This window comes from Passer domesticus, chromosome 19 (genome assembly GCF_036417665.1).
Source record: "Passer domesticus isolate bPasDom1 chromosome 19, bPasDom1.hap1, whole genome shotgun sequence".
NCBI lineage: Eukaryota > Metazoa > Chordata > Aves > Passeriformes > Passeridae > Passer > Passer domesticus.
The window spans coordinates 10,504,315-10,522,624 of record NC_087492.1 but is presented as its reverse complement, the minus strand read 5'-3'; positions in this window follow the sequence as shown (position 1 = coordinate 10,522,624).

The window sequence follows — 18,310 nt, the reverse complement described above, 5'->3', positions numbered from 1 at the left end:
CTTATCTCAATAAATCCCCCTGCAGAAAGCATCTTATGTACTTCAAGCCTGGAGAAGATGAGACATGAATGCTGGAGGAATTACAAGACAGGGGCATTCTTGCAACAGTGAACAAGCTGAAAATTACAAGGTAATGGAAACTCAGCAGGAGGCTGCCATACCCTGCCATTAGCTAACTCCTCCAATGATTGCTGCAGAAATCACTCAGGCTGTGGAAGCACTGTACACTGCTGCTGCACTTTGCATCTCTCTCCACCTGAGCACACAGACAATTTAATGAGGCAAGAAGAGATACCTGAGCACCAGGGGCTTTGGCTTGCAGATGAAACGGGGCTGCCTCCCATCCCAAGCACAGCCCTTTGTCCCTGCTGCCTGCCTCTCCTTTGTGGCACTTTGACACCAGCTCTACAGATCCATTTATTAAAGCATTTGCCATTTTTAAGCCAATATAGCCCTGACCTCCTCAAACTGCTCTACCACCGTGACTCTGGAGATCAGGAAAATGAGGAATTAACAGCAGCAGAGTATTAGGCTTGAGTTCCTTAAAGGGCAATTAGTGCCTGTCCTTCATGCTTCATCCCATAGAAACACTTGTTATTCCAGTCCTGGAGAACAAGTCAGCTTCATATAAACATGTCTGTGCTGTGGTTCTTATTTTACCAAGCAGGAGGTTAATGACAGTAAGACACATGTGCAGTATTAAAAAGGAAGGCAAAAAACAACCTGGCAGGTGCAATGTGGCAGAGCAGAGTGGGAAATGCACTTCCAAAAAAGCACAAGAAATCTGGAAAGAAGAAAATTCTTCCTCCGGGCAGATGCACCACAGAAACAGAAGAAATCTGCTGAAAATTTTGGCACATAAAGGAGACACAGAAGAGAACATGATAAGCTTGCCAAGAGCTGGGAAAGGAGAGAGCAGCAGTAATGGCTAACAGGGCATCCCTGTATATTTAGGAAACAGCAGTGGTGCTCTGAGGGGACTCACAGTGCCAGAGCAAGGAGGCACAGTGGTCAGGATGGTCAGCAGGGGCCTTGGCCACACACTGCAATGAGGCCCTCCAAGTCAAACAAAGGTGTCCCCCAAATTTTACCCTCTAAAAACTGCATTCTCCTACCATCCTGTGCACTGGGGATGAGCAGTCTGTCCCCAGTTCTGCAGGTTAATGGTGGTTTGGTCTCAGAAGAGCCAAGGGAATGAGATGTCCATGCCAGTCCAGCCTTCCTCCTTATGGGAATAAATCACACAGACTCCATTTTCTTCATGGTGGACAAAGCCCTCTCTTTATTCACATCACTCCTTTTTATACAGTTCTACAGACCTCCTGCGGGACTCCAATTGGTCGGTAATTTTCTTGTTAATTACTTTATTGGTCAGTAACAAGTTGTTATTCTGTATTGATTGGTCACGCAAACTCTCACTGTGTACTGCAGGGACAGTTGTTTGTGGGAGATATTTTCATTTTTCTATCTAACAGTGTAAAAACAGTTTATACAGGTGATGTTGCCTGTTTTTTACCCAGGCATAGATTGTTATATTAATGAACTGCTCACACCAGGATTGCTTTCACATGGGAGTGCTAGCTGCACTTAGAAGAGATGGCAGGCCAGCCAGAGCAGGCCTGATTTTATAAGGCTTTTCTCTATAATTTTTATACATTACTGCAACAGTACCCCTCCCTACCACGATGATCCCCAGCAGACCCCAGGCTCTGTGCTCCTGGCCAGCTCTGACCTTACCCCAGCTGGGTTTCAGAACTCAGCTTCTCCTCCAGGGAAACAGAGCATAGAGCAAACACAAGACACAGGAGATCAAACCTACAGCCTGATTTTTGATCTAAAGTGCTTAAAAGATAGGCATCTAAATCCATACTAAGGTGCTTTCTTGTCTCAGTGAAGTATTTTGGGGCATGAAAAATCCTGACTCTCAGGCAGCTCAGCTCGATGTGACCTGACTCTTGTGAGGTTGTCACCTCATGTGAGACAAGCCCAGCCTGGGCTGACATCCCCACAGCTCTGCAGGGAGGGCAGAACCCAGCCCAGACTGGGGTGGGTCAATCCTGTCTCACTGGGAGCTCCTGCACTGTCCCTGCCATTCTTTGGCTCTGTTTCAGCTCTGGAGTCCCTTCCTCACACTGTGTCCATGCTGTCAGCACAGGCTGCAGCCATCAGCAGCTCCTTTGATGCACACTGCTTGCATTTAAACTCAGCCCTCCTCCAGGGTTTGCCAATCAATATCCCCTGCCAGCATTTCTGAGATACCTTGGTATTTTCCAGGAACTATGACAGAAAATGTGAGATAGATTGCAAATGCCACCAAAGACCCTGGATGACATTTATTTCTGTGCCAGGCTTCAAATTTGGTGGGATAGATTTCATTTTGAGTTGGAGGAGAGATGTATTTCACCCTCTGTGTCTCAGAGATGTTTTCATGGCGGTGGCTGTTACATCTCTGGTATGAAATATGCAATTATAAAGCAATGTCTAACTCTTATTTTGAAAAAAAAAATTCTCTAAAAAAAGATACTGCATATTAACTGTTAAATATCCTTGGTTTTATTCTGCATCCAGAGAAAAGGAAATTTAGAAACATTGGTACTCTGTGTGTGGAACAGTCTCTCAGAACCCAGAACGTGCTTTGGTTTTTATGGGTTTCATTTCAGGAGCTGAATTTTTAACTCAAATCAATAAAATGCATGGGTGCACTTACATGCTCATCCAGCTTTCCTGGACATGTTAGAAGATTACTAAGCTTGCCTGATTCTAATTAAAAACAGACTAGTGGGCAATTAATTTAACTTGTACCAACTTGTAATTACAACATTTGCTGTACAACTCTACAAATACAGGTGGCAAGGGGGGAGAGGCTTCTCTGGGATTTTTGTGGTGCTGCTCTGAAAAACCTGAGAGCAAATCACTTGTGGCAAGTTCTAGTGTGAGACCTGCATTGTTTAAAAATCATCTCAACACTACCTTATGCAACAATAAAATGGAAGATGTGTGTCTTGGTTTGAAAAGACAGGTGTCTGCTAAGGAAGGCAGGAGCCTCCCTTGAAATGGAAAATGTAAACCTCTTCCCTCCAAATTATTATAAATTTAAAATAAAGGGACTCTCAGGCAAAGATATAGGAGTAGGAATAACAGTTCTTTACTAGGGAATAAAATAAAAGATGCAGTAATACCAAACCCCACTGCCAGAGTCAGTTTAGGAGCTGAGCCCCTGTGGTCAGGGTGGTGGCACAGTCCCATCCCATGGGGGCTCAGCCCTCCTGCAGTGCCAGCTGTGCTTCTGCTGCAGCAGGGATCCTGCACAAGGGGGGAGTTTTCCTCTGCAGCTCCAGGGCTGCTGCAGATGGGCCTGCTCTTCCTCTGGGAATGCAGGGCAGGAGAAAGCTGCTCCTCTGGCAATGCAGTGGGCAAAGGCTGCTGTGCTGTTCCAGGCTCAGATTGGATCCAGGTAGGAATGCTTGGCTCCTGCCCTGGGCACAGCATCTCCCCATGGGATGCTGGAATTTGATCAGCCCTGCAGGGACACTCAGTGGCCATGGACAGCAGAGAGCTCCTGGAGGGAGGATTGGCTGTGGGAGAGATAAAGAAAACTGCCCCAAGAACAGCAGAGAACTGCCCCAGCTCTGACAGAGGGTGATAGAATACACACCCCCAGCTACACCTTCCAACCAAAGTGGGAAATTAAAACTGCAACATTGTCCATGAATCCCCACTCATTCCATTGCTCCCAGTGTCTGACCAGTTTCTCCCCTGATGAGCTGTGTTCTCTGCTTTTCAGTCTGATCTCTTGTTTGCCTGTGCCAGGTGGTTCTGTAAGCAAATCCCTATCTGCTGCAGCTGCTTGACCATTCAAGGGTGGAATTTCATCCACTTCTGCCTTTCCACTTTCTCCATCACTATTCAGGCTGCAATGAGAATGAGAAATACCACCAAGTTCTTCAGCTCCATAACCAGCCTTCCCTTCTGAGCAGATTTTTTTATTAAAAGGCTTCCTGAAGAGTTATGATGCTACTAAAACCAGACTCTTTTCCTCCTCTTTTGTACAGCCACTCACAGCCTCTTTTGTAGAGGACTACTCACAGCCTCAGTGGAACATTTTGGCAAGACAATGTTTCCTGTGCAATGGAGAAAAGCTAATGTGCTTCCTTTCCCCACCATCCTATGATGTTTTGTCCTTTCCCCATAACCAGCAGGAGAAATCCATTGACACATTCCCCTAATTCAAGCTGCCAATTAAATGACAACAAATAAATGATAACTTTAATGTCACTTCACTAAAATGACTCTGCAATAATTTTTGCTTTATTGCTCAGTTGTGTCCTATCAAGTATCAATCACACAGCTCTGAAAAATATCCCCAGAAGAAGAAACAAAAAAAAAATAATGGAGGAAGGAAGGAAAACTAGTGGAAGAAGAAGCCAGAAACTGATTTCTGATGTTGGGTTTACACGGTTCATCTCTTCTCTAAGACTGGGCACAGCTCAGTGGAGCTGATGAGGTGACTGGTACATGCTTAAAGAAAAGGTGGTCTTCCAGAGCAATTCACAATTTCCATCTTTCATTTGTCATGCCAGGACACTCAGACATTGTCAGACACTGAGTCAATGCTTGGTTTGCAGAGAAAGATATACACAGTTCAAACCTGAGATTTAATAATTTGAAGTACTGCATTGTCCCTGCTCCCTTGGTGATACCTGATGCATGGGAAACCAAATCACTTACTCTTGGCACTAACTTGTTCCACTGAGGATTCTTATTTGTTCTGAATGATCTTCAAGCTCTGGAGAGTGTTAAATGTACACCACCAACCAGAAAATGCTTATGATGATAGTTATTTGTCATACATTCTCTCACTGCTGATTGTCTACGGGACAGAAACAAAACCAGGGAATAATTCAGGTGGGAAGGGACCTTGGAAGCCTTTAGGCTAAGCTCCTGCTTAAGGCTAGATTAGATTGCCAAGGACCTCATGGGGTTTCAGTATCACCACTGTAGAGATCCCATAATCTCTCTGGCCCCCTGGTCATGCTTAATCACTCTCAAGATGACACTGTTTTCTTAATATCTGCAAAGGTATATCCAGAATGGATCCATAGCTGAACATGCCTCCTTTTTCCTCTTCCCTTGTATCACTACCATTTCTTGCACTGAACACTGGATTTGTTTTCTCTTCTTCTAGCAGAGGTAAAGCTGGAATCAAGCTGTGTGGAGACCTCTGACAGCATCAGGATTGTGCAATATTCTGTAATAAGCAGGTCCAGTGCTCACATCCTCAGATGTGTTAAGTCTTACTCAGACCTAAGGTCTGACTCTGCACTTACTGAAGTTAATGAGGTTCTCCCATCAATGATAGCTGACATCCTGTGGTGCCAGGGACCACTTATAAATGGTCAACAACATTTTTACATTATTAAATAAGGACTCAAGTGAAATCACTGCCAGCTGGGGTTCTGCTGGGTCATTGCATGTGCTGCAGTAACTTGCACTGTCAACCAAATACAAGTTTTCACTGAAATAACAGAGTGAAGGAGGAGCAGTGAGTTAGCAGAGGGCTTGGAGCACATCAGCACACGAGACATGACAGAAGGGAGCTGCTGCCAGCAGCTGCAGCAAGGACAGTGGGCTGTAAGCAGCTCTGCCTGGTCCTTTGCTTATCATGAAGTACAAAGTTGTTTCATTTCTCTCCCAATATTTGCTGCCACAGACCTCAAATAGAACTTTCTGAAGAGAAAGCATTCCACGGCCAAATCAGTTCCACTTGCCACAAAGGCAAACTTGTCTGCTCCATAATTGATTTTCCACAGACAATTGATTTAAACTTTTCAAACCCCTCCTGATGGTAGGATTAGATCTGAGTCTGAACAGTTTGCAGGGCAAGCTTGGAGCTACATTTCTCTTTCACAGAGTTCTGCTTAATTGGATGAAGGGGACAGAGTTCAAGGGCGAGCCAACAGAAGGTGTTTTATTTAAACATAACCCTAAAGTACCTATAATGAGAAAGCATGTCTCTCACTCCCATGTATAAATGACAGAAGAGATATTTCAATTCCATTTCCCTCTCTTGGCTCAGTGGCTAACACAGGAACCTGATGCATTTGATCCTCTAGCATTAGTTCAGGGAAATGTGTTTATTATGAGTTCCATTATAATATACTTAACACAGTCCTTTCAAGTGATGACTAGAGGTTTATTTAGGAACTAATTCAGCATCAGCTACAGTTATAAAGCTATCACATGTCAGTGGAAACTGCATTAGATCTTTACTGACAGTTACAGTTTAAAAAAAAAACAGTAATGGAGGGGAGGGAAAGCAATTAACCATTTTTACATGCAGCTTATTGACATAATCAGCGTTAATTCTCCCCGTGCATTATTGTTTCCAATAAGTTTTCTTATTAAGATTGGTGGAAAATACCAAACCTCCATGGCTGCTGTGAAAATTGTTTCCTTCTGAAAAAAGTTCAGTTTGTCATTCCAGAAGCAGGAATTCCCAACAGCCACTTGGAAATGTTTTCACTCACATTAGAATACCCAAGCAGCAGTGGTCATGAGCCCTTTGCCCATCATGGTTTTATGAGGGGATAAAAAGACTAAAGTCTCCCTCAAGTTGAAGAATATTCTGGTTTTCATAGTCCAGTGATGAGTTCCACTCCCCAATTCTGCTGTCCTCCAGGGGAGAGGAGGTCCTGTCCCCCAGGCCTGAGGTCTCCCCCTGCTGTGTTTGCTGCCTGGACCAGAAAGAGGAGCAAGTCACAGCAGAGATGTTTTATAACATATTTTAGACAGTTAATAATGTCTGAGGTTCCCAGGCTAAGAAAGAAAAAAAAAGAGATTTGGGATTTAGTGCCTGACAAAGCTGACAAGCATGTACAGTAAACACTGGCTGTCTTTATAAGCTCTTTATGTTTTGAATGCAGTATACAATGTAAAATGACCAGTATTGAATTAAATTTTCTGCATACAATGAAAATGTCTTAAAAATGGTACTGTAAACCCAGTGAGAAACACTGCAGTGACAGCAACTGTGCAGTCACATCTCTGTGCTCCATCTGCCCAGTCCTTCTCTCCTAGAACACCCCAAGGAGGCTTTCTGTGCACAGCAAACAGAACTAACAGCTTTTCTTCTTAGAATACTCAGGACTATGGGTAGGATGAGGGTCCCACAGTGTTCATGTGGAACAGTTCCCTTTCCTTAAAGCTTTCTCTCAAAGCAGTGCTCAGCAGCTTGCTGGAGTGCAGGCAGCCAGGATATCGAATGTCAGAAATGACTGCTCACTTTTAAAATTTCAAAGGTTTATTAAGCCTTAACAAAAATTACAACAATAGACTGAATAAGGAAAAATCACAGCACTGGGAGCCCCCATGACTATCAGGCACGTGCTCATCTGCAAAATGGATGCTCTGTCTTTTATACCCTTAGCCTCTCTCAAAATTTTGCCAATTAACTCCTTCTGTGCCATCCACTGGTGGAGATCACTTCTCACACCTTGACTGGAGCTCAGGTGTTGTTACCCCACCCCTCCTGGTGACAAGCTGCCCTCTCTGAATGTCCTGACTGCTGAGGCTGTCACAAGGGGAGGGAAGAGGGCTGAGGGAGCACATATTACCATAACATCACTGTACATCTATATAATATCTCTATAATATCCATCTCTTAATTGTGACAGCCACTATTGCATTACTTATCTGTGACATCTAGGAACCTCTTCTGTGTGCCACTGCTGAGGCTGCTGTCCTGAGCCACGGCTCTCTGAGCTCTTCCAGCTTGGCTGGCCCTGCTCCTGGCCCAGAGGTCTCTCTCAAACACCTCCAGCACATTCTGTGAAGGAGCAGCCTCACATCCTTCTCAAGGGTCAGGCCTGACCCAGGATCCCCCTCTTTGAAGGCAGATTATTATGGTCAAGGACATATAACCATAATTACCACAAACACACATTCCTCTGTTCCTGTCAGTCCCTTTCCTTTCTCTGAATAACCCAACCCCATTTCCCCCACGGAATGTGGGCAGCAGAGCTGGGAGTCTGATGGGGAGCAGCTGAGGGAGCTGGGAAGGGGCTCAGCCTGGAGAAAAGGAGGCTCAGGGGGCCCTTGTGGCTCTGCACAGCTTCTGACAGGAGGGGACAGCCGGGGGGGGTTGGGCTGTGCTCCCAGGGAACAGGGACAGGAGGAGAGGGAACGGCCTCAAATTGCACCAGGGGAGGAGGTTTTGACTGGATATTAGGGAAAAATGCTTTACCAAAAGGCCTGCCAATCATTGGAACCAGAAGTGGTGGAGTCACCATCCCTGGAGGGATTTAAAAGATCTGTAGATGTGGCCCTGAGGGACATGGTTCACTGGTGGACTTGTGAATGATGAGTTAACAGATAGACTCGATGATCCTATGGGTCTTTTACAAATGAAACAATTCTATAATTCTATGATTTCACATTAGAATGACAAGTTTTTTAATAGACTGTAAGTGTCCTTAATCACCCAGGCTAAACAGCACTAGGCACAAGTTCAAGGTGACTCCAGCAGTTCTATTAAAAATCTGCATTTTCATCTTGCTTAGATTAATTCATATTTTAATTGCTCATATCATTGAAGTGACAGAGAAGGGAGCACTTTCATTCCTTTGATCTCCTGCCTTCAATACACGAAGGCAAAGGTGGACATCAGGCAATTCTCCAAAACTGCTCTGCCTCAGGGTAAGGCATAAGTGTGGAATGACCAAAACCACAGAGCATGAGAGGCAGCAAGGCCTGGGGACAGGCCACCTCGTGCTTCTCCTGCTATCCCAAACACTTAATTTGCTTATAACACTACCAAAACGGGACAGCCTGCCATATTCACATTCTCTGGAAAAATCCCTTCACCCAGGATTTTTCTCCTGGGAAGCTGAGAAGACTCAGAGAAAAGGAAAATAATTCTTATCTCATTTGCTTCTCCTGTGTTGTGCTCACATGTGGAATGTGTTTGGAGATTGTTTACCCAGAGGTGATTGTTTCATTGCATTCTGCTGTGAGTTGTTTTGACTCTTTGGCCAATCAGGATCATGCTGTGTCAGGACTCGGGAGAGAGTCAGGAGTTTTCATTATCTTTTTAGCATTCAGAATTCTTCCTGTGTTCTTTAGTACAGTATAGTATTCTTTAAGATAATATAGTATCATAAAATAATAAATTAGCCTTCTGAGTACATGGAGTTAGATTTATCATTCCTTCCTTCCTGCCACAAGGGTCCCTGCAAATACAATGGAGAGCCTTCATTAATTTATCAAAGTTGGAACCAGGCAGACATATGAAGCCTCCTTGCCAGTGCCCACCCCAGGGTCAGAGCCCTGCACATGGAACCCCTGGCCAGGGGTGGCTGTGGCCCTGAGTGTCCCATCCTCCACATGGAGTTAAACCAACTAACAAAATACCTCTTCATACATAAAAACCTGTTGGTAAGCCACTGCTTTACAATGGGGACAAACAGGAATGGATCACACCACAAAAAAATATAAATTTGGGCAAGGAACTATGAGACCTTTAGTTCTAGCCACAGCACATCAGTGAGGAGCTTTCAAGGAAGCTGAAAGGACAAAAATTCAAAGCCACAAAATTAAATATTTTTATACTGGGATTAGCCTACAGCACTCATTGACATGGGATGCTCCTGAAGGAAAAGCAAAAACCTTTTAAAAGGTATTGGAAATACACATGCCCATCATGGCTGCCCAAAGTCAATGGCTGTCAAAATGGGGGAAGGGATCTGAAAATTTCCTTTCCATGGGGGTTCCTGTGAGATGTTTGCTCCTTGTCTGTCTGTCAGGGGTTTCAACACTCCCAGTCTCAGGTACCTGCTCCTGGTGCCTGTCAGGGAGGAGCCCTGAGCTGGAGCCACTGCTGGGACAGCCTGGATGGTTCCCTGGCAAGAACTGATGTCATAACAGTTCATGCTGCTTAGCATGAGCCACCAACATATTAAACACTCCACAAAAACACCACCACCACAAAAAAGATAGCCCCGCCCCCCCAAAAAAGACCCAAACAAACATTGCATTTTTCATTCTGAAAAGCTAAGTACAACTCTATTTTTAACCTTTTTTTGTTTGTCCAGGGAATGTAGCCCCCTGAGGGGCTCCCTCTGAGGATGTGAGCATTCCCCTTGGCAAGAAGAGAATGATAATTTCTGAAAAAATATATTCTTGGTTCAAACCCTAATGTTTCTATATGAAGAGGAGGTTTTGCACCAAGCACTGTGTGCACAAGCTATTTCTGCACCTTTCAAAGCCCCACTGAAGGTGTAGGTGTCAGCAAGAGCACTCAGGCTCTAGCCATGGGGACAGTCTGTCCCTGCACTGGGACAATTCCTTTGGTGAGGAGCAGCTGATGCCCCTGGCATTTCCTCTGCCCCTTTCAGCTGTGCACAAGGTCCTTCACACCAGCCTGTCACCTTCCTCCCTGCCACACCAGTTTGTTCAAATTCAGATTTGCATTTCCTCCTTTAATTTGATTAGTGACAGCTGCTATTATCTGAGAAAATCTAAATTGTCTCTTCCTGTGCTAATGAATCACTGCACTATGTGTGTGGGGATTAGAGAACAAATGGATTTATTAATACACTGCTAATTAAAGGGACACATCTACTGTTCCAGTGGCTTTTGGTGGAGAGGCTGCAGTAGGTTTTGGGGGTGGAGAGAACAGCCACAGGTTGTCACTGCTAATCATAAGCCACAGTTGGGGGCTGACTGAGCCTAAGTACTCTTACCTAAGATTTCTAAGTTACAATTGCTCAAGCCTCTAGCATCACAGTCTCTAATGGTTTTGTCTTAAGGGTAACTGGGCCCTTAAAAATCACCAGGCACTCTGTAAAATGCTAGTGAAAGGTTTTGTAAACTAAGCCTAATTACAGCAACAACAGACCTGTCTGCAAGGAGCTGTGATCTGAATACTGAGGCCCTGAAGAATAACTCTCATTTAGTCTTCTTAGGAGTGCAGCTTCAAAAAAAAGTCCTTGCACATATTCTTCTTCTTTCATAACTTATGCCAGGAACTCAGAGGGGTTCCCAGCCTCTCTTTACTAAATACAACACGAGGACTTGTCTCCTGCTGTAGAGCAGAGAGCTGGGACTGGCCAGGAATGGCACTGCACTCTTTTCACAACCACAGCCCAATCCAGAATCCCCCACAGAGAAAAAGCACAGGGAAAAAAGAAAAATCTAAATATACTCATGTGTCACACCCCAAACCAGGTCATGTTTTTGGAGAGGAGAATGTCTGCTCTGGTGTGGCCATTCTTGCACAATTAAGTTTATGTGGGGAGAACTAACATCTCCATGGGATGAGCCAATAAGGAATTCTATCAGAGAGATATGAGGAAGAGCTTCCTTCTTTCCCTCACCTTTTAGTCTTATTCTTTTGGCCCTGATTTACCTCAATATCAACACAGTACTGGGATACAGACAATTAATTAATATTTTAATTGCTAATATCATTGAAGTGACAGAGAAGGGAGCACTTTCATTCCTTTGATCTCTGCCTTCAATACACACAGGCAAAGGTGGACATCAGGCAACACAGAACACATGAATAAAGCACCTCCAGAGAGATAAGGTGCTCCAGGAGGGTCCCTGAGTCTCCAGTGCCATGGACAGAAATATTCACACCTCAGCAACACTGGGAGCAGAAGGCTGAGCTGTGGGAGTTTATAGACTGTGAATCTCAATCCACTGAAATCACCACAAGTCTCCTCATGGACTTATCTCCATCTTTGGACCAGACCTGGATTGTAACATTTACTGAAATGTAAATTCCATTTACATTTTCTGAAAAATCCTAGGATTTTTCTCCTAGGAAGCTGAGAAGCCTCAGAGAAAAGGAAAACAATTCTTATCCCATTTGCTTCTCCTGTGTTGTGCTCATGTGGAATGTGGTTGGAGATTTTTTACCCACAGGTGATTGTTTCATTGGATTCTGCTGTGAGTTGTTTTCACTCTTTGGCCAATCAGGGCCAAGCTGTGTTGGGGCTCTGGAAAGAGTCAGGAGTTTTCATTATTATCTTTTTAGCATCCAGTAAGTATCCTCTCTGTATTCTTTAGTATAGTATAGTGTAGTATTCTTTAACATAATATAGTATCAAAAAGTAATAAATTAGCCTTCTGAGAACATGGAGTTAGATTCATCATTCCTCCATTGGGGCATCCCCACAAGTGCAATACCTGGATCTTCAGCAGATGGAAATCCCTTCATCTCCTGAAGTCACAGAACTTTGCCAGGTGAGGTCAGCTGATGCTCCTGCCCTTTCTCTCCACAGTAATTCAACCTGCATAACTGCCTGCAAAAGCATTTGCTGACAACAGCCTTCCCCTTTCAAATGAGCTACTTCCCTTGCATTCCCAGGTTCTACATCTTCTCTAATAATGTCTTACTCTAGCTGGATTATCCATTGCCATAAAGTCATTTATTCTTTCAGACACTGTTAATTTTAGTGAGGCTGGCATGGATTAACAAGCCATTGATCCACATTTACACATACAGTAAACAACTCTTGATTTCTTTCAGTTCCTACCCTTGAGCATGCTAAGTAGTTCCAGGCAAGGCTCCGCACTGGACACACACCCACCTTGTTACTGAGAGATATCCAAACCTTTCCTACAGGGTTATCACTGCACACTCTCCTGCAGAGGAAGAGAAACTCAGAGCTTGGTATATACAGACCTTCAGGAAATCCTGATTTCCTGTAGTCACTTCAAATAAATCAACAAGATTTGGGATTTTGTTATCACTTTATAAAGATTATTCATCATGCCAGTAAAAGCCTAAAGAAAAAAAAATGCTTTTCATTGTGGATTCTCTCTTTCATTGGTAGTTAAAAGATTAGGAGGTACCCAGACTGTTGTTATAATGGAAGAAGAAACAGTCCCCAGCTTGACCTCAGCCAATTTTGCTGTTGGGGAGCTCACTGCTGTGCTCAGTGGTAGCTCACATTAACAGCAGCAAAAACAGATGGAGAGTCCCAAGCCCAAAGTTTATATTCAAAACATTAAAAAAACCCAAATAAATCATTTGAACAGGGCCCTAACCATCATGCTCCTTTCAATTTAGATAGCTGAATTTAGCCTGTATGAATCACCCTGGGGTAAATCCCTACCCAGAGTTAATGTGTAAATGATGCACTTTTCAGCATGTGAAGGAGACAAGTCCTGGAAGGAGAAGATGACCTGTGACTCCAAACATGAGTGACCCAGTCAGTCCTGTCTTACAGGCTGGGAAGGGTTTTCAAAACATCATATCAATGGCCCTTGTAATTTGACTGTATCCCACTGTAATGTTTCCAAGACACTATGGGAATAAATCACACAGACTCCATTTTCTTCATGGAGTGGGAAAAAACCCTCTTTATTCACATCACTCCTTTTTATACAGTTGTACAGACCTCATGGGGGACTCCAACTGGTCAGGAGCTTTCTTGCCAATTACTTTATTGGTTACTAACAAGCTGTTACCCTCTGTTGATTGGTCACTCAAACCCCTGGTATGTACATGCAGGGAAAGTTGTTTGTGAGAGATAGTTTTCATTTTTCTATCTAATGGTGTAAAAACCAGTTTATACAGGTACAAGTTTACCCAGGAATAGATTATTATGTTAATGAAATGCTCACACCAAGATTGCTTTCACATGGGAACTTGCAAAGGGCTAGTCTGACAAGGCCAGACACTGATTCCAGGAGAGCAGGCTTGATTTTATGAAGCCGTTCTTTATGATTTTTCCACCTTACTGCAGAAAGACACTGCCCCAGCTGCAGGGCTTTCCAAAGCTGCCTGTTCCAGGCCTCGCCATGTATTCCTCACAGCAGCAATCTGCATCATAGGTTATGAGTCCCATCCTTCTTGTTTTTCTCTCTTCAGCTCACATTGTTTGTGCTCTTGGGCCTGAGATTTGGATCATTTGTCCTTGGTCCCCAGCTACAGCAGGAATTGTTTTGTCTCCCTGCTCTGTGCAGAGAGCTCACCATCCCCTAATATGAAACCCAGACCCACACACTAAAGCAGCAGAGAATGTGAAAAATAGAAAAGCTGAAACCTGAGCCATCACTGGGATAGTGGGAGGTGGGACAGGATGACCTCTAACACTGCTGCCAATCTAAACTATTCTATGATTGTACCATGATTCCGAGATCGTCAGCTAAAATTGGGAGGCCAGGCTATGAAACAAAATAATTGGAAACTTGTATGTGGATATGCCACTTGGCTGGACATATTCTGCTGTTCCTTAGCTGAACTGAGAGGACAGAGCAGCAGAGGTGCTCTGTGTGTGATGCAGTGTCCACCAGCACAAAAGGAGACGTGAGCAGGGTCCCAGTGCAGGGCACACAGGCTGCAGCAGGACCCAGGAACAGAGGAGCTGCAGCTCTCTATCCATCTTCTATCATCCCATGTGTTCTGACATGCAACACAAACAGCAATTTGCTCTCCTTTGCATAATTAGAAGATGGTAATTTCAGTCTGGGCCTTGGTGCTTGCCTAAAGAAGCACTATTACTTTTGCTTTCACAGTGTAAAATAAAAATCTCAAGTAAGCTCCAAAGACAAGGGCTTGGGTTTGGTGTCTCTAAGCAAACAAACTGGCTTTGGCTTCCTGGGATTCACATACCATAAAAACCTAGTGTTTGTTACATTCTCAGAAGGCAAATTCTGGAGTTTCAGGGGAATCATTATGGAACAGAACTTTAGCTCCTGCCTTCATCTCCAATGGTGAGTGGGCTTATGCTGAGATCAGACCAAATGGATTTTAGACACTTAGGCAATCTAGGTATCCATGTTTCCAAAAGGTGCAGAGCAGAAAACTGGGTGCTCAGGATTTTTTAAGCTTTTAAATGAAGCACTCAAATTTGGGCAGCCTGGCTCCCCATATAACCTGCCCCAGTCAGCAGAACTGGCCTGTCCTCCTCCTTCCCCAGACTGTGGAGGGATCTCCCTGGTACCCACATTCCTGTGTTAACTGTTCCAGTTCTAAGTGGGTAAAGTGGTTCTAATGGCAGCTGAGTCTTGAAACAACCTGAGGGGTGAACCTCTTCTCTGAATCCATTCAGTTCCCAGAGAAAGGGAATTACTGCCAGGACTGTTCTTGCCTCCAGCTTGGGGCTGTGTCTAGCACAGGTGAGTGGCTGCTGCACCTGACACATGGGCTTGTAAAACAAGGCTCAAAGAGACACCTGGGAAGGGTTTGAGAGGACTCAAGCCCAGAGAAGGACTCTCTAGCTATTGTTCCTTCCTCCTTTGTCCTGTAAGACATGCAGAGAAGAGGAGAAAACGAGGATCCTCTGTGCTCAATAAGGAGTGGTGTCACCATGATATTTTTATGAAAATCCTTTGCTAGGATTTTTCTCCTATTCTAGCTGAGAAGCCTCAGAAAAGAAATGCAAACAATAACTATCTGAGGGCTGTGGAATGTGGTCTGGATGTTGCTTACCAACAGGTGTATCTTTGATTGGTCCATGTCAGATGTTTCTACTTAATGACCAATCATGGTCCAGCTGTGTGGACTCTCTGAGAGTCACAAGATTTTGTTATTCATTCCTTTGTATTCCTTTCCAGCCTTCTGATAGATCCTTTCTATTATTTTTAGTATAGTTTTAGTATAGCATTTTAATATAATATAATAATACAATAAATCAGCCTTCTGAAACATGGAGTCAAGATTCTCATCTCTTCCCCTGTCCTGGGACCCTCGAACACAACCATAGAGTGGAGCCATGAGATAAATATGCAGGGGGTGCTGAGCAGGGCTGTCACAAGAGCTGGGGATGCACTCGACCCTGTCACATGCACAGCATCCCTGTGCAGGCAGGTTGGAGGTGCCCTAGGAGCAGCCCCAGGTACCAGGGGATGAGCCCCAGGCTCCCCCCAGCAGTTTGCACAGGAAGGACCTGCCAGGACATCCTGCAGTGTTAAATAAGCTCCTTCATCAGCATAGAACTCTATTCTATCATATTTTCTCCTCTCCTCAAATGAAGGAAAGCAGGATAAGAAAGAGACTACTTTATATTCAGGGCTCCAATAACCAACACTGCAGGATGTATCACCATCAGAGGGTAAGGAAAGAGAAAAAGAAGCTAAATAGTGGCACTATTAAATGCAAAATATAAAAACATTTAAAGTGACACCTTCCTGAAGAGAGCTTTCAAATTATTCACAGTCAATGCAATACAATCCACAGCTAATTACAGTCTATACATGCAACTGAAAGTAATGATAATCATAATTACTCTGCACTTACATACTGTAGCAATTTCCATCTGAAGACCTCAAAGTCTTTATAAACATTAATTAATCCCATTGCCCTGCTGAGGTAACTGTTACCACAATTCTCATTTTAGGGCCAGGTAAACTGTGGTTCAGGTGTTAAGTGCTTTGCTTGTTACATTTTGGCACGGCAGGTGGGATTGATTACCCCCAGCACTCCTGGTAACAGGTGTTGGGGCTGTGGGAGGAGAAGAGTGCAGGTAGTGAGGCAAAGGGCAGATTCTTGAGCTGAGGAACAAGACTTTGACAAAACCACTTCACTCACACTGCTACACAGACATGTTTATAGCCCACCTCAGTGTGCTAGCTCCACTGCTGAGATCGATGCATTGACCCTAGAAGCATTGACACTAATTTTAAGGTTTGATTTTGCCTTCTGTAGAGTTGCTTTATTTTTTTTTCTTTTCTTTTGTTTCTTCACAGAAAATAGCATCACAAAACTTTGTCCTGGAAAAAGGTTTGAAGAGGGGACAGCAAATACCAGAATCACTACTGTTACCAGCTTTGCCTAATAAAGACCTTTTTTTGGATTTTGAAAATGCAAAGTGAGAGGACGTGGTGCATCTCTGGGAAACAGGGCTGAATTTACAAAGCTTTTCAGGCACGTGGGCTCCAGTTAAGCCAACCATGCCAGCCCTGTGCCTTCTGATTTCTGTACAGAGCCTCCAGGCCTCCAGAAGGCTTCTCTACTGGTAATGGCAAGCAGAGGAGTGAAGGTAATTTGGGCCAGATGCATCTGGTCAGCAGACACCTCTGGGCTTCACAAGTTAGATATCTATTTCCCACTGATATTCCATTAAATTTTGAGACTATGGAGAAAAAACCCTACTTATACAGGGCTTATGACATCTTGGCCTGTATCAGTCACAACACAGTCAGCAGGAGCACCCAGTGACCATCCCTCTGTGCTGGGCACTGGGGAGGCCACACCTCAATTGCTGCATTCAGTTCTGGACCCCTCCCTTTAAAAAGGACATTGAGGTGCTTGGGCATGTCCAGAGAAGGAAAGGAGGCTCATGAAGGGTGTAGAAAGCAAGTCTGATGAGGAACAGCCAAGGGAGCTGGGCTTGTTTAGTCTGGAGGAGGCTCAGGGGGGACATCTCTGTTTTCCACAACTGCCTGAAAAGTTCACAGAATTCACAGAATCACTGGGTTGGAAGAGATCATTGAATCCAACCCAGTCCAAACACCTCAACTCAACCCTGGCACCCAGTGCCACATCCAGGCTTTGTTAAACACACCCAGGGATGGTGACTCCACCACCTCCCCAGGCAGCCATTCCAGAACTTTATCACTCTTTCTGTAAAAAAAAAAAAAAATTCCTAATATCCAGCCTGTTTCCCTTGGTGCAGCTGGAGACTGTGTCCTCTGGTTCTGTCAGAGGACAGTCCAGCCCCAGCTGAGCACAGGCACCTTTCAGGAGCTGTGGTGAGGAGGGGCTGCTCTCCTCTGCTGCCTGCAGTGAGAGGACAAGGAAATGGTCTTTACCTGAGAGAGGGGAGATTCAGATTATTTACTAGAAAGAAAATTTTCGCTGTTGAAAGTGGCTGTCACTGTTGACAGGTGGTCAAGGCACTGGAATAGGTTGCCTGGGGAGGTGGCGGAATCACCATCCCTGGGTGTGTGGACATCTGGATCTGGCTCTGGGTGATGTGGTTTAGGGGTTTAGGGGTCCAGTGGCAGTGCTGGGTGAGTGCCTGGAGTAGATAATCTGGTAAGTCTATTCCAGCCTTGATGGTTCTATGATTCTGCCTAGAGCATCTACCCTAGAGCAGCAGTGAAAGATGCTACAATCTAAAAAAATCCTTAAAAAATTAGTTTTACACCACATAGCCCCCCCAGAACAGGGAGTTCCTTCTTGGACTAATGATTCTTGATGCAAAAGATGAATGGACTTGAAAAATCCCCTCAACAGAATATCTGACAGTTCAAGAGACAACAAAACTTAACTTCAGTCTCCTCTCCCCTGTAATTACTTTCCTGGATCTGCATCCCATGGCTCAGGAAATGCACTCAGATTGTGTCCTTACCCCCA